We start from the raw sequence: 15,979 nt of genomic DNA, 5'->3' as shown, positions 1-15,979 counted from the left end.
GAATGTCTGTCCTGGTTAAATAATGAATTATGTACATGATCTGTAGATGAAGGACCAACATTTTCAGTGCAACTATTATGTATTGTATCTATCTTGTGGCATAGGATTTATTAATACCTAATATTTTGCAGAGTTTCTCTCATGAGACCGGCTTCATAGTGTTTTATCTAAATGGGAAACTAAGTTTAAAATGAATTTTTTTTTTTTTTTTAGTTGGTTGTTCATTGGTTTGTAGGTAAATGTTTATAGTGGAATTAAAAACTTGAGACCAAATATATTTGTTTTTAGCCATGTTTCTTGTCATCTTGAAGTAGTTTGGTTACAATATGCTGAGCCTATTTTGGGGTTCCAACAATTCCTTTTACACAGGTTGTTATATGGTATTGTTGACTAGTCCTGTTTATAAAATTGATTCCTTTAAGAGAAGTGCAATTGAGATATGTTTCTCTCAGAACTCAGTAGAACTTTAGTACATGCATTCATTTAATCATTTGGCATTTGATACCACATGACTTTCTATGGGGCTGTACCAAGAAGTAATTATCTCCTTATATAATCCTGTTAAGAATAGAGGTATTTTTTTTTTGGTGGGCCTACTACAGATCTTAATTGAACTATACTTTTGCAGTGTCAACAATCTGGTTACTAAGCTACTCCTAATCAACATCGTGAGCTTTATTTGTGATTGGTGCTGTCTGAGCATTGTCTGTGCCTGAATATAACTCGCAAGGTGTAGGCGTGTGGAGAGGCTTCTGTGATACTTTCCTTTGACTTAGACATGGGTTAATGGATTTGTTGCCATGATATGTTTGGAGAAGATCGGATTCCATGTCATGTGTTGGCTGCATTTTCTTCTTGTACAGGTGGTGCTCTGCCAGTGCTGACTTTTCTAGGAGGATATAGCATTAATGCCCCTTGTTTCATGCAAGTGCAAATTTAAAACGTCCCAAGGCGCTTCACAGGAACGTTATCAAACAAAATTTGACACCGAGCCACATAGAGATATTAGGGCAGACAAAGAGGTAGGTTTTAAGGAGCATCTTAAAGGAGGAAACTGGTAGAGAGGTGGCGAGGTTTAGGGAGGGAATTCCACAGCTTAGGACCTTGGCAGCTGAAGGCACAGCCATCAATGGTGGAGCGATTAAAATCAGGGATGCTCAAGTGGCCAGAATTGTAGGAATGCAGATATCTCTGAGGGTTGTAGGGCTGGAGGAGGTTAGAGATAGGGAAGGGCAAGGCTATGGAGGGATTTGAAAACAAGGATGAAAATGTTAAAATCGAGGCGTTGCTTAACGGGGAGCCAGTGCAGGTCAGTGAGCACCGCGGTGGGTGAAGGGGGTGCGAGTTAGGACACGAGCAGCAGAGTTATAGATGACCTCAAGTTTATGGCAGATGGAGGGTGTCAGGAGTGCGTTGGAATAGTTTTTATTATTAATTCATGAGTTGTGGGTGTCGCTGGTAAGGCCAGTATTTATTGACCATCCCTAATTACCCTTTGAAAAGGTAGTGGTGAAGCTGCCTTCTTGAACCGCTGCAGTCTGTGTGGTGAAGGTACTCCCACAGTGCTGTTGGGGAGGTGGTTCCAGAATTTTGACCCAGCAACGATGAAAGAACGGCAATATATTTCCAAATCAGGATGGAATGTGACTTGGAGGGGAACTTGGAGGTGGTGGTGTTCCCATGTGCCTGCTACCCTTGCCCTTCTAGTTGGTAGAGGTCATGGGTTTGGGAGGTGCTGTTGAAAAAGCCTTGGCATGTTACTGCAGTGTATCTTGTAGACGGTACACACTGCAGACATGGTACAAAGGTGGTGGATGGGGTGCCAATCAAGCAGGCTGCTTTGTCCTGGATGATGTAGAGCTTCTTGAATGCTGTTAGAGCTGCATTCATCCAGGCAAGTGGAGATTATTCCAGCACACTCCTGACTTGCGCCTTGTAGATGGCGGAAAGGCTGTGGGGAGTCAGGAGGTGAGTCACTCGCTGCAGAATACCCAGCTTCTGACCTCTTGTAGCCACAGTATTTATGTAGCTGGTCCAGTTGAGTTTCTGGTCAATGGTGACCCCTAGGATGTTGATGGTGGGGGATTTGACAATGAATGTCATGGGGAAGTGGTTAGACTTTCTTTGTTGGAGATAGTCATTGCCTGGCACTTGTGTGGTGCAAATGTTACTTGCTACTTATCAGCCTAAGCCTGAATGCTGCCAAGGTCTTGCTGCATTTAGGGCACAGACGGCTTCATTATCTGAGGAATTGCGAATGGAACTGAACACTGTGCAGTCATCAGCAAACATCCCCACTTCTGACCTTCTGATGGAGGGAAGGTCATTGATGAAGCAACTGAAGATGGTTGGGCCGAGGACACTGCCCTGAGGAACTCCTGCAGCGATGTCCTGGGGCTAAGATGATTGGCCTCCAACAACCACAACCATCTTATCTCGTGCTGGTATGACACCAGCCAGTGGATTCCCATGGACTTCAATTTTACTAGGGCTCCTTGATGCTGCACTCCATCAAATGCTGCCTTGATGTCGAGGGCAGTCACTCTCCTCACCTCTGGAATTCAGCTCTTTTGTCCTTGTTTGGACCAAGTCTGTAATGAGGTCTGGAGCTGAGTGGTTCTGGCGGAATCCAAACTGAGCATCGGTGAGCAGGTTATTGGTGAGTAAGTGCTGCTCGATAGCACTGTCGACAACACCTTCTATCACTTTGCTGATAATTGAGAGTAAACTGATGGGGTGGTAATTGGCCGGATTGGATTTGTCCTGCTTTTTGTGAACAGGACATAGCTGAGCAATTTTCAACTTTGAGAGATGCCAGTGTTGTAGTTGTACTGGAATAGCTTGACTAGAGGCGCGGCTAATTCTGGAACATAAGTCTTCAGCACGACAGCCGGGATGTTGTCGGGACTCGTGGCTTTTGCTGTATCTAGTGTGCTCAGCCGTTTCTTGTGGATTGAATTGAATTGGCTGAAGATTGGCATCTGTGATGGTACTGGAGACGGAGATGGATCATCCACTCTGCACTTCTGGCTGAAGATGGTTGCAAACACTGCGACCGGCAGATTGAGAATGAGCTCAAGTAGGTTTTTCCCTCGTTATCAGTCTTGCAGCTTTGTCCTTCAGAGCTCGGTCAGTAGTGGTGCTACCGACCCAATATTGGTGATGGATGTTGAATTCCCCCCCACCCAGAGTACGTACTGTGCCCTTGCTACCCTCAGTGCTTCAACTAATTTATCAGCTGAGGGAGGGCGATAGGTGGTAATCAGCAGGAGTTTTCCGTGCCCATTTTTGACCTGATGCCATGAGACTTTGTGGGGCCCGGTGTTAATGTTGAGGACTCCCTGACTGTATACCACTGTGCCGCCACCTCTGGTGGGTCTGTCCTGCCAATGGGACAAGACATACCCAGGGATGGTGATGGAGTCTGGGACGTTGGCTGAAAGGTATAATTCTGTGAGTATGTCTATGTTGGGTTGTTGCTTAACTAGTCTGTGAGACAGCTCTCCCAATTTTGCTGAGGAGGATTTTGCAGTGTATTCTGGGCTGGGTGTGCCTTTGTCGTGTCTGAATCCAATGCCGGGTGGTCTGGCCGGTTTTATTATTGTTTTTCATGGCAGTTGGATACAACTGAGTGGCTTGATAGGCCATTTCAGAGGACAGTTAAGGGTCTGGAGTCACACATAGGCCAGACTGGGTAAGGATGGCAGATTTCCTTCCCTAAAGGACATTAGTGAACCAGATGGGTTTTTATGACAATCTGGTAGTCTCATGGTCACCATTACTGATACTAGCTTTTTATTCCAGATTTATTTAAATAACTGAATTTAAATTCCCCAGATTTGAACTCCTGCCTTTGGATCATTAGTCCAGGCCTGTGGCTTGCTACTCCAGTAACATAACCACGATGCTACCGTCCCCCTAATCCAGAGTCCGGTCTAGAGGTAGCAAAGGCATGGATGAGGGTTTCAACAGCAGATGAAGTGAGGCAGGAACGATTTAAAATTCTCAACCTTGTGTTCAAATTCCTCCATGGTGTCGCCCGTCCCTAACTGTAACCTACTCCAGTGCTACAACCCTGAGAACTCTGCATTCCTCCAATTCTGGTCTCTTGTGCGTCCCAACTTCCTTTGCCTACCATTGGTGACCGTGTCTTCAGCTGTCTCTGCCCTAAGCTCTGGAATTCCCTCCCTAAACCTCTCTGCCTCTCCACCTCTCTCCTCCTTTGATGCTCCTTAAAACCTACCTCCTTTCACCAAGCTTTTGGTCACCTGTCCTAATGTTTCCTTTGGCTTAGTGTCAAATGTTTTTATCTGATTACACTCCTGTAAAGTGTCTTGGGATGTTTTACTTCATTTAAAGGCGCTATTTAAATGCAAGTTGTTGTTGATGTCTATGCTGTTGTACAGTAAAAGGCTTACAGAGCTGAGGCGTATCAGGCTCTCCAAGCATATTACAGTAACAAAGGGCCTTTAAACTAGGTATCAATCTAATGTTCCTCTGAAACTTTTTACCAAGACCTCTCTCACCCCCGATCTTAGGGAACCAAAACAAGACATAATGGCTGAGAGTTTCCGTTTTGAGTGCAATTGGCAATCCGGGCGCAAATTGCGCTAGTTTTTTGCAGTGAATTGGTTCAAGTTTCCACTCAAACTCATTTGCATAACAAATGTAAAATCTTCCATGAACCAGCGGTTTGGGGCAATGTTTTGGAACGTAGCATAGGTTATGTTACTGGACTAGTAATTCAGAGGCCTGGATTAATGATCCAGAGACGCGAGTTCAAATCTCACCACAGCAGCTGGGGAATTTAAATTCAGTTAATTAAATAAATCTGGAATAAAAAGCTAGGATCAGTAATGGTGACCATGAAACTATTGAATTGTCATTAAATCCCATCTGGTTCACTAATGTCCTTTAGGGAAGGAAATCTGCTGTCCTTACTTGGTCTGGCCTATATGTGACTTCAGACCCACAGCAATGTGGTTGACACTTAACTGCCCGAGCAAGCCACTCAGTTGTAAAAAAAAAACTGCTACGAAAAACAAGAATAATAAAACCGGACAGACCACCCGGCTACGGACACGACAACAGAATTCCCTCCCTTGCACCAAAAAAAGCTTAATTTGAAGGGGTGCAATTAGCGGAAACTCGCCATGGTAATTAATTTGATCTGGGGCAGGGCCATTCTTGTGGGTGGAGCCTAGTAAACCAGCGCAAAGCTTGTGGAAACTTGCGCCTGAAATTCCTTTTGTGCTGGTTTGGCCGATTTCGGAAGCTCTACCCCTGTATTCTAAATGAGGTCTGCTCAAGCTTGTTACAAAGACAGTATAGTCTTTGCTCTTTACTTAATTGTTCTCTCAATTCCTAGCATTCTATTTGTTTTAGCCAAAGCCTCGCAACACTAGTTCTCAATCATTCATGCGCTGTAATACCTAGGTCTTTCTACTACTCCACGGCCTTAAAATTGCATCCCTTACGGGCCATGATGGTTTGGCCAGTGCGTACGCACAAACTGCTGAACTCATGACATTGCACCATGATGTCGCTTCCAGTAAGTGAGCTCCAGCCGCCAAATAGCATATTTACTGGCCCCAGGAAGACCGACAGCTGTTGGGAAGTTCCATTTAATTGAAAAAAGGCCTTCTGAGTTGCCAGAAAAAGAGAGAATTGGGCAAGTTTATGTTGCCACCAGCTGTACAATATTTACTCTGATGAGTCAATGACTGCAGAGCAATATAGAAGTAGCTATTGTATCGAGAGCTTGTAACTGTGATTATGCAACACAGTATTGCAATGTGCATCTCTAACCCATTTAATGTCTGTTTTGTATTTCTGTGTCTCTTGTAATTGCTGCTGTTTTAAGATGGTTGCTGTCTGCCTGCATATGAGCTCAATTATATGAAGTTAGAAGCCATGGTATTAGGCCAATTGTTTTCCTCTCACCAAGACCTTATTTTAAAGCACAAATAGCAGTTGCAAATATGTGCGAGTGCATATTAATTGCAATCTGTACAAGGCCAGTCACCTTACAGTCATAGTTCAGGTTTTTTTTTTTCAAAACTATGGCTAGATTGTAATGTTCATAAACTGGTCGAATCCCTTATGAACTCCTGCATATGGGTTCAGGTTTAATAAACCCTAATTGTGGTATATCACTCATTGAGAATACATAAAATGTTTGCCACATTGTCCCAATGCATACAGAATAAAACTATATTTATTTACAGGTGAACTAGTATGCAGAAGAAAAAGACACTGTAAGATACCAAAGAAATACCATGACTAACCTTGCACAATATTTGAAGTGGCCTGTCTTTGATGATCATGGGCGATCATCACTCCCAGAGTTATTTGCGCTCCACGTGAAGATGACATAGAAGAGTAAAATAATCTGAGAAAGTCTGTGTGCTATAAGAAGTATTTTCCTTTTGAAGAGCAAATGATTTCATACCAGTTAAGCAATCAAATTGTTAACTTTTTAACACTTCAGTGGGCAAAATGGTAATTGAGGCTTCTCGGCACCGTAATGGTATATTGTTGCTACCTGATGGCATTTGGAAAACACAACCTTATATGTGTGGCTGAAAATGAATCTTCATCTGAAATATATATGTCCTTCAAAGAACCTGTAAATTTGATTAATTTGGGATCAAAGGCTTACTGGGGTTGTGGAGCAGATAAATCCATTTGTGGCACCACGGAAGTGCTTGGACACCAGCTTAAGGGTACTACAACTTTAAAATGGGATTAAAAAAAAAAAAATCAATAACATTTTTCATATATGGCCTATTCTTAATTCAAAGTTTCAGCTTGGCTCAGTGGTAGCACTCCTACCTCTCAGTCAGAAGGTCATGAGTTCAAGTCCCACGACAGGACTTCAGCGCATAATTTAGGCTGCAAATAGTGACGCCACTATTCCCTGCCAAAATGGAGATGATTGGGTAATTCCACCATCAATCACCGCACTGCTATAAGTGACTGAGATTAATTTTGCTTTCAAAAGGGAATTGGATAAGTACCTGAAGACTTTTTTACAGGGCTATGGGGAAGGGGCAGGGGAGTGGGACTAGCTGAAGTGCCCTTGCAGAGAGCCGGCATGGGCTCGACGGGCCAAATGGCCTCCAGTGCTATAACCATTCTATGATTTCTTTCTTAATTTAATTTGAATTGAAATGATGCAAAACAAGCCACCTATTGAAAATGCATTGAATTTTTTTTTAAATTTGAACCTCAATTAGAATGATTGATTAATTGAAATTAGAATTTCCACGACAAATGGATTTTAACTGCTTAATTCAAATGCAACTTGCAGCTGTCCCCCACCTGAGTGCAGTGCATCATTGAGAGCAGTTTCGGGAGGTGTTTGAGAGCATGAAGGCAAATTAATAATGAGGAAAAATACAACATGTTCTGATGGAACTTTTTTCTGTTAAATAGAATTGACAATCTTGTGGATGAATCTGCTGCTGGCAGGAAACAAACCACAATCACTGGGTATGTTGCAAAAATGACTGAGTTTTGCATTACACAGCTTATATAGTGCTCAAATTTAGATTGTCTACATTTCTGTTGTATCCGTGTGTTAATGGAGACACGGAATGCAGGAGTAGGTTTCACAGGTGTTTACTGAACAAAGTCTGGAGGTGAACTAACAGATACAAGACACTATACAGGCTTCTATAGCCCGAGTGGCCATTACCGGCATTACAGTATACAGGGGCTCTTAAAGGCACATACACCACAATTCCTCCCCTTTTAGACAACCAGTACATAATATTTTAAGTAATCATTAATTAACATATTACAAGAACAATAATCTATACATTTGCTGCAGTTAATCAATTATAAGTCAGTCTCTCTGGAGGCTTCCTGACTCGGTCCGGATAACGCCTCGGTGGTGTAGTAGGTTCTTTTTGGCAAGGTCGATTCGTCTGGTTCCAGTATCACCGGATCGGAGGTAGATACTATGGGTATCTCTACTTCATCATCATTAGGCGTATAGAGTTGTGGTGTAGGTTGTCCCTTTTCGGAGGACTCTATGATCTGGTCAGCATGGCGCCTTATTATGCTTTCTCCAATGTCCACGGTATACATCAGCGGTCCTAGTCGTGTGCAAATAGTTCCAGGCTGCCATTTCTCGGTACGGTAGTCCCGGGCCAAAACTTGTTGACCTATCTGGAAGGTTCTAGTTGGCCTTTCATTCATGCCTTGAAATTGCCGGTTCTCCACGTCCCTTCTGATGTTTGGCTTGATCAGATCCAGCCGGCATCTTAGGCTTCTATTGAAGAACATCATGGCGGGAGTTTGGTTTGTAACCATATGTGTTGCATTCCTGTATGCAAACAAGAAGTTATCTACCTTATGCTGAAGTTTTATGTCTTCATTATCCATGGCCTTTATGGCCTTCTTGAAGGTCTGGACAAACCTTTCAGCTAATCCATTGGTGGCGGGATGGTATGGGGCGGACGTGTAGTGCTTAACCCCATTGTTTTTTAAGAACTTCCTGAATTCTTCGGACACAAATTGCGGTCCATTATCCGAACAGATCTGTTCAGGCAGCCCATTCCTGGCAAATATGGTCCTTAATACTATGATGGTTTTTTCCGTGGTGGTGGAGGACATCTTTATTACCTCCGGCCACTTGGAGTGTGCATCAACCGCGATTAAGAACATTGAGTCCATAAATGGACCAGCAAAGTCGATGTGTACCCTTTGCCATGGAGATGAGGGCCACTCCCATGGATGTAGAGGGGCTTGTGGTGGGGTGTTTTGGACCTTCTGGCATCCTAGGCAGCTCTTGGTCATTTCTTCGATGTCTCCATCGATACTTGGCCACCACACAAACGCTCTGGCTAGGTTCTTCATTTTCACTCCACCCAGATGCCCCTCGTGAAGCTCCTTCAGCACTTTATCCTGGAGTTTGGGTGGAATCACCACTCTGGATCCACACATCAAGGTTCCTCGGCACACTGACAGCTGTTCTCTTCTTTGCGAGAATGCTGGCAACAGTGGTTCGCCATGTGCTGGCCATCCCTTCACCGTTAAATCGTAGACTCGTGAGAGAGTCGGGTCATTCCTTGTTTCCTTTTCAATGGCAGAATTTGTTACTGGTAGACATTCCACTATGGTTGAATGGAACATCTCCACTGGGTCCATTGTAGGTCCGTTGGCAACAGTAGGCGCGATAAACCGTCAGCATTCCCATGCTGTTTTGATCCTTTGTATTCTATGTCATATTGGTGTGCCCCTAGGAAAAGGGACCACCTCTGTAGCCTTTGCGCTGTCATAATGGGAACACCCTTTTTAGGGTTGAATATGGAGACGAGGGGTTGATGGTCAGTCAACAAGGTAAATTTTTGTCTGTGTAGGTAATGGTTGAGTATCTTCACTCCCCATACCAGGCTAAGTGCTTCCCTGTCGATCTGGGCATAGTTACGCTCAGCTGAGTTCAATGAGCGTGACGCAAAAGCTATCGGCCGCTCCGAGCCATCAGGGAATCTATGCGATAATACCGCTCCTACGCCGTAAGGGGATGCATCGCACGCCAGTCTGATTGGCAGTGATGGGTTGTAATGAGCCAAAACTTCCTTGGACGTGATCAAGCCTTTGCATTTATGGAAGGCACGTTTACAGTCTTCGCTCCATTTCCAAATTACTCCCGTTTGTAGCAGTTCGTTAAGAGAGTGCAGAAGAGTTGACAAGTTCGGTAAAAATTTATGATAGTAATTTATCAATCCCAGGAAGGACCTTAATTGTGAGACATTTTCAGGTGCTGGGGCTTTTATGACCGTTTCAATTTTTTCAGGTGACTTATGCAACCCTTCCTCGTTAATTATGTGGCCACAATATGATATTTGTTTCTGGAAAAATTCGCACTTGGGGCGATTTGCTCGTAGGCCCCGTTCTCTCAACCTAGTGAGCACCTGCTCCAAATTGGCAAGGTGCTCATTGTCGTTTTCTCCTGTTACAAGGATGTCGTCTAGGTAGCATTGAGTCCCCGGAATCCCTTGCAGGACTTGCTCCATAGCTCTTTACCAGATAGCTGGAGCTGATGCTACTCCGAAAACCAGTCGATTGTACTGGTACAGGCCTTTGTGTGTATTTATCGTGAGATACTTTTTAGAGGCCTCTTCAACCTCCATCTGTAGATATGCCTGTGCCAAGTCAATTTTGGTGAAACGTTTTCCTCCGGATAGTGAGGCGAAAATATCTTCTATCCTCGGAAGAGGAGACTGTACCGTGTGAAGGACCGGGTTTACAGTCACCTTGAAGTCCCCACAGATGCGAATTTTTCTCTGTTCTTCAGATTTATCATTATTCAACGTTTTCTTCATGACCGGGACGATGGGTGTTGCCCACTCGCTCCAATCTATCTTGGATAATACGCCTGCCTTTTCCAATTTCTCCAGCTCTGCCTTGACTGCTGGACGAATTGCGTATGGCACCGGCCTTGCCTTAAAAAACTTGGGAATTGCCGCAGCTTCCACTTTTATTGAGGCGGTGATGCCTTTCAAGGTTCCTAGTTCCTGTTGAAACACTTCCTTGGCGTTGGCCAAGAGGTCTTTTAATCGTTCAGGTATGACGTCATCATTTTTTTTCTTACTGGTCACCGTCAGTGCCTGAATGGAGTGCCAGTCTAAATGTATCTTCCTGATCCATTCACGTCCCAACAGCGGTGGACCACCATCTTGCAGAACGTATAAATACAACTTCTGTATTTCCTTGCCGTTGTATACAACAGGCACCTTTATTTTCCCTTTTGGGTATACTTTCTGCCCCGTATATGTTTTCAAGATAATGGATGTGTCTTTCAAAGGTATATGTGGAAATAGCCGCTCGTAATCCCGTCGATTTATGACGGTCAGAGCTGATCCTGTATCTAGCTCCATTTTAACTGGGGACCCCGCTATCGTGAGGGTAACCCAAATGGTCTGGTAATCTTCTTTGGCAATTACATTATGTAATTTGAGACAGCTTAGTCTCTTGTTTCCGGAGTCGCTATCGCTCTTCTGGTCTTCGGAGCTACTGTCCGTCATCATTTGTACCTTTCTGTACTTTTCCTTATTGATTTTTTTCCTGTCCGTGGATTTTTTGTGTCCAGATCAGCATACACGTGCAATGTGTCCAATCTTTCCGCATTGCCTGCATGCTTTGTCCTTGAACCAGCAGTCCCTCTGGTCATGGGTGGATCTGCCGCAGCGATAACATCTCTCGAAACCCTGTGTCATTTCATGGGTGCCGAAGTCCTGTGGCTTTTGCTGTATCTCTGCAGCTCCTCTTGCGGCTGCTTCGTATGATACAGCCATACTGAAATCCTTGTCCAGTGTCAAATCTTTCTCAGAAAGCAGCCTTTTCTGTGTTCCTTCACTTAGGAAACCACAGACGAATTTGTCTCGAAGAGAATCTGCCAGTCCTGCCCCGAATTGGCAGTGCTTTGACAGCTTCCTTAATTCGGTGAGGTAATCAGCGTTACTTTCATTTTTGTGCTGATTCCTCTTGAAGAATTTGAATCGTTCCGCTATCAGCAGCGGTGTTGGGTTTAAGTGCTCCTGTAGGGCATCAACAATCTCCTTAAAATTCTTGTCCTTTGGTTTGGCTGGAGTGATTAAGTTTTGTAACAGCCCGTATGTCTTTGCGCCCATTAGATTTAGAAGTACTGATGCCTTTTTATTATCTTCTATTTCATTTGCTGTGCAATATACCTCCACTCTTTCCACATATGTGGTCCAATCCTCTATATCGCTATCGAAAGCATTAATATTGCCGGCATCCTGAAAAAAAATGGCACCTCCCGCGCTTTCCTTTCTTCCCTGCAGACAAAAAATGGCGTTTCCTGCGCTTTCCCGCCGCTGTTGCTGCTGACAACGCTGTTCTCCGCGGTTTTTATTTACATAGGGTTTTTTTTCAATCGGAGACTCATTCCCGCCGGACTCTCTGGGACTTTCCCCTCCCTCTGCTTGGTCCGAACGCCGACCTGCTTTGCAGCGCCGGCCATCTCTCGAGTGATCCCCCCCTCTGTCTCTGTTTACCTCCGCCTTCGCTGCTCGGCTCCGCTGCAGAGCCAGCCGATGGAGCCCCAGCCCGCCGCCCAGGAAGGACCACTGCAGTACCTGCCACCAGCTCGGCCAGCCGGTGAAACCACAGCCTTTCCCTTATTTCTTTTCTTTTCTTGTTTTTCTTCGACTTTTGTCTGAGGAATCGATCTCCTTGAGGTGCTGCCGAATTGCAGGCAAGTCCGTTTCCAATTCGTGGCCACTGTTGTATCCGTGTGTTAATGGAGACACGGAATGCAGGAGTAGGTTTCACAGGTGTTTACTGAACAAAGTCTGGAGGTGAACTAACAGATACAAGACACTATACAGGCTTATATAGCCCGAGTGGCCATTACCAGCATTACAGTATACAGGGGCTCTTAAAGGCACATACACCACAATTTCAATAGTTTTGATGTCTGTTGAGAAGACAGGTTCTTCACAATGATTGAGGAAATCTCTTATTTAAATACAGATGAGTATTTTAAATACAGGTATCCCCTGGTCACCTGCTGGGGAAACCCTTTTTAAGTAATCCTGCTACGATTGGACCTGAGCTGGTTTCAGTATCCATGGGATTGGGAGAAGTGGGGGGCGGTGGGTAGGATGGAGGCGGTGTTCTGACTGTGTCTGGGGAAGGGAGAAACTTCCTGTATTTAAAATAAATACTGTCGAGCAATGACTGAGAATTTGGCTTCTGGCAGGAACCTCGGGTTAGTTGTGGAGGGGTGGTGAACTGCATGCAGCATTGGCTTGAGTTCACTCACAGTGGGAGGGTTGTGGCAACCATGTAAAGGCAGCAACATAAAGGGTGCATTCGGCATCAGGTTACAAGTATGATTTTAGTTGTTCCAAGGCAGATGGTGTTGTGGACAACCAAGCCACCTACATTGGAGACTAATCTTGAAAGACTCAGATAAGTAAACTAAATAGGTAAGTTTAAGTACCCTGTATGATAAATTGTGTGCCGAAAGTAGGCATGACTCGGAACTGTTACAGGAAGTAACTGTCAAATGTAGGAATGTGCACACGTATATGGTAGACTTTTAATACAATTTTCTCAGGATAAAAACCGTTGTCAAAACTTCCTACTTCATAATGTTATGACTCAATAAAGTACAGTAGATGAATTCCACCCTAAGTTATTAAACATTCCAAATCTTCCTGGAATAATATTACTTGCACACTTTCCAAAAAAAAGGACCAATTGATTTCTTGCTTTTTTATAGAAACATAAATGGCAGGATGTTAGTCTTAAATGAAACAATCCTTTGAATATAGAAGAGTGATATTGCACTGTTGCCTTTATTTTTATTGGCTGGTATGATCCATTAATTCTGAGTGGATCTGTACTTTCACATACCAGTAATGGGTGGCGATAGAACAGGGATGCTGTTATCCTCATAGAATCACTGAAATTTCGGTACAGATATGTTTATCTAATTCTTCCTTAAATGTGATTGACTCTGCTTCAGTAGCCAGTTGTAGTAATGCATTCCATGTTCTAATAGCCCTTTATGTGAAAAATATCATCTAACCTCTTCCTTTTATACTTTCAGTACTAATCCTAAATTTGTGTTCCCCTGTTGCTGTCTTACCAGCCAATAGAAATAACCTTTCAATATTTAGTCTCTGAAATCCTTTCAAGATTTTTAACATTTCTATTCAATCCCTCCTTAACATTTTGTATGATAGTGAATACAACTCTAGATTTTTTTAATTCCCTCGTCGTAACTCTGTCATCTCACTGTTTTTGTATTTAATCTTCAGTTTCTGACAAGTATGCAATTTAGGGGTTCTGTAAAGTTTCAAACCTTGAGCTGGGCTGCATATGTATGTGGAAAGATGTGTGTTCTTTTTTTTCTTCTCCCAGTCAGCCTGTCTGCCAACTTGCCCTTGTGGCTTAACCCTGGATATTTCCTCTATTACCACCAGGCAATATTTTGAGTTGGCACAATAAAGGCTCGCGAGCTCTTTCCTAAGTATTGGTTGGAGACTGAGTAATCTTATGAATCTCTTGAAGATTAATTTTCACGTGAAAGTGGCGATTTTTATCCCTACTTCCAGCTGTAATTCCGTGTTTATTTGTTAGAAACCACTTCTCTAATTGAGACTGTTGAGCAACTGATGAAGCTGGGAGTCTTTACACAGTTGGAAAAGAACTTGGTTTCTTTTTATTCCTTCTTAGTTGTTACACTGTGCTTTTAATTTTGATCCCAGGAGCCCACTGTCGAGAGCTGGCTTCCAGTTTTTTTTCCTGTTCAATCCATTTTCTGTATATTGGTGGAAGACTTGTCAACCCAGTTATACCTGGTCTACAAGTCTGCTGCCATTATGGAAAACTGACTTAACAGCATGAATTGAACAGTATAAAATCAACTTTTAATATCTATGAATCTAGTGTAGTACCACTATACTAGAGCAGCATGCGGGACAGATCTTAACATTAATGTTACTTAAGAACAGTGCTTGGCCACTTTCATGATTGTCAGTTAGCAACACAAGGAGGACCAAACAGAAATTTACCACCAGATTTGCAATACGCTTGTATATCTATGTTGTAGGAGCTTTCCTGCCTGTTAAATATCAAAGGACTGCCAACATGTTGACAGCCTTTGCAAACTTTTTCACGTTCACATTTATTTATAGTGGGATTTGTTTACTGGTTGAGTCAAGACTATTACTGGCATTGCAATTGATTTTGATTCTCTATACTGTCTCTTGGATCACTCAAGGGAGATGGCCATGGATCATATGATCTGTTATATGTGGTTTATAAATGAGTCCTGCTGCTCTAGCGCTAGGCAGGTTTGCCAGTGCATTCTTAATTTGAGTTCAGATGCTTCAAGCAACAATCAAGTTTGAGTGAATAATATATTATTTCCAGCTGATCCAGGGGAACTGTTTAATGACCTTGTCACTTTCTTGAGTACCATTGGCATTGTACGACATGGCTACTGACCCACCTTTTGGGGTAGTATTTGTTTTCCCCTAGCCTCATGCATATTTCTTGGGGGATCTAACAGGAGAATATTGAATGAGATTTTTATTTTATATTTACATATCTTCCCAGGGTTCCACAGATGCTGTACAGCCCAAGTGGCTCTTATGTGAGCCTTCACAATTTTTTTGGCAGTCTATTTGACCAAGGAGTGACTTCAGAAGCTTGATCCTGACCTTGCAAGACATGCACGCACGTGCACTTCTGTCATGAGTCACTTGATACTTGATGGCAGTCGAGAATAGGACTGTCTTTCATTTTTCACTCCTCCCCCCACACACACACACCTAATATTGGGGTGCTAAAATCTGGCTAATCAGCTAATTCAGCATTGGGTGTAATTTTCCCTTGGGCGGTTAGCTGGCAGAGTGGAACCTGCTCGTTTTGCCATTTCCGTTGATATCAAGGTGAAGGTATAAATTCCCCCCTTGAATTTAGGACCTTATTTGTCTATATTGCCTCACTGAAGCTATTAGTTTGCCAATTCTAATGTTCAGTTGCTTAACACTTTTATTTGTAGACTAGCTGGGGGAGCCCGGCTTTGCCAGGGCTGTTTTGGGCCGGGCGGTTTAAATCGAGTGCCAGGCTTTGGGGCCTCTCTGTGTCCCTCTGTGAATCTGCTGCCGGGCAACATTTTAAATCGAGTCCCAGGCTTTTGGGCCCTGTCTGTGTCCCCCTCTCAATCTGCTGCTGGGCAACATTTCTACCTTTTTAATACCTTGAAAGATGAAAGTGAAAGTACTTATAAAACGTTTTTGGTAAATCTTGTTATTTTTAAGAGATACTAACTTTTTCAAAGCTGGATCAGCAGAGTAGTTTGAGCTGGAAGCTGAAGTAATGGCAGTGAAACAATGGCTGCCAGATCCCTGAGATGAAAACGATTAGTTCCGCCCACACACACACACACACACACCGATTGGCCAACCATCAGGGGACTGTACTGTAG

General features: G+C 43.5%; 1 protein-coding gene across 9 annotated transcripts in view; it reads left to right on the top strand.

Moving 5' to 3' along the window:
- Positions 1-15,979, top strand: part of ubtd2 (ubiquitin domain containing 2) — a 93,518-nt gene that overhangs the window by 17,736 nt on the left and 59,803 nt on the right. Inside the window, exon 1 of one of the 9 annotated variants that reach the window (XM_085995345.1) lies at positions 12,866-12,965. The exons of the other annotated variants lie outside the window; for them this stretch is intronic. The gene's annotated coding sequence lies outside the window, so the exon portion shown is untranslated. Of the gene's footprint in view, positions 1-12,865; positions 12,966-15,979 lie in introns of those variants that run through there. 9 annotated transcript variants of the gene reach the window in all.

This window comes from Somniosus microcephalus, chromosome 8, assembly GCF_052327205.1.
Source record: "Somniosus microcephalus isolate GS21.2 chromosome 8, FLI_Smic_1.0, whole genome shotgun sequence".
Taxonomy (NCBI): Eukaryota; Metazoa; Chordata; class Chondrichthyes; order Squaliformes; family Somniosidae; genus Somniosus; species Somniosus microcephalus.
The sequence above is the reverse complement of the archived record's forward strand: the minus strand, read 5'-3'. Positions and strand labels throughout refer to the sequence as shown.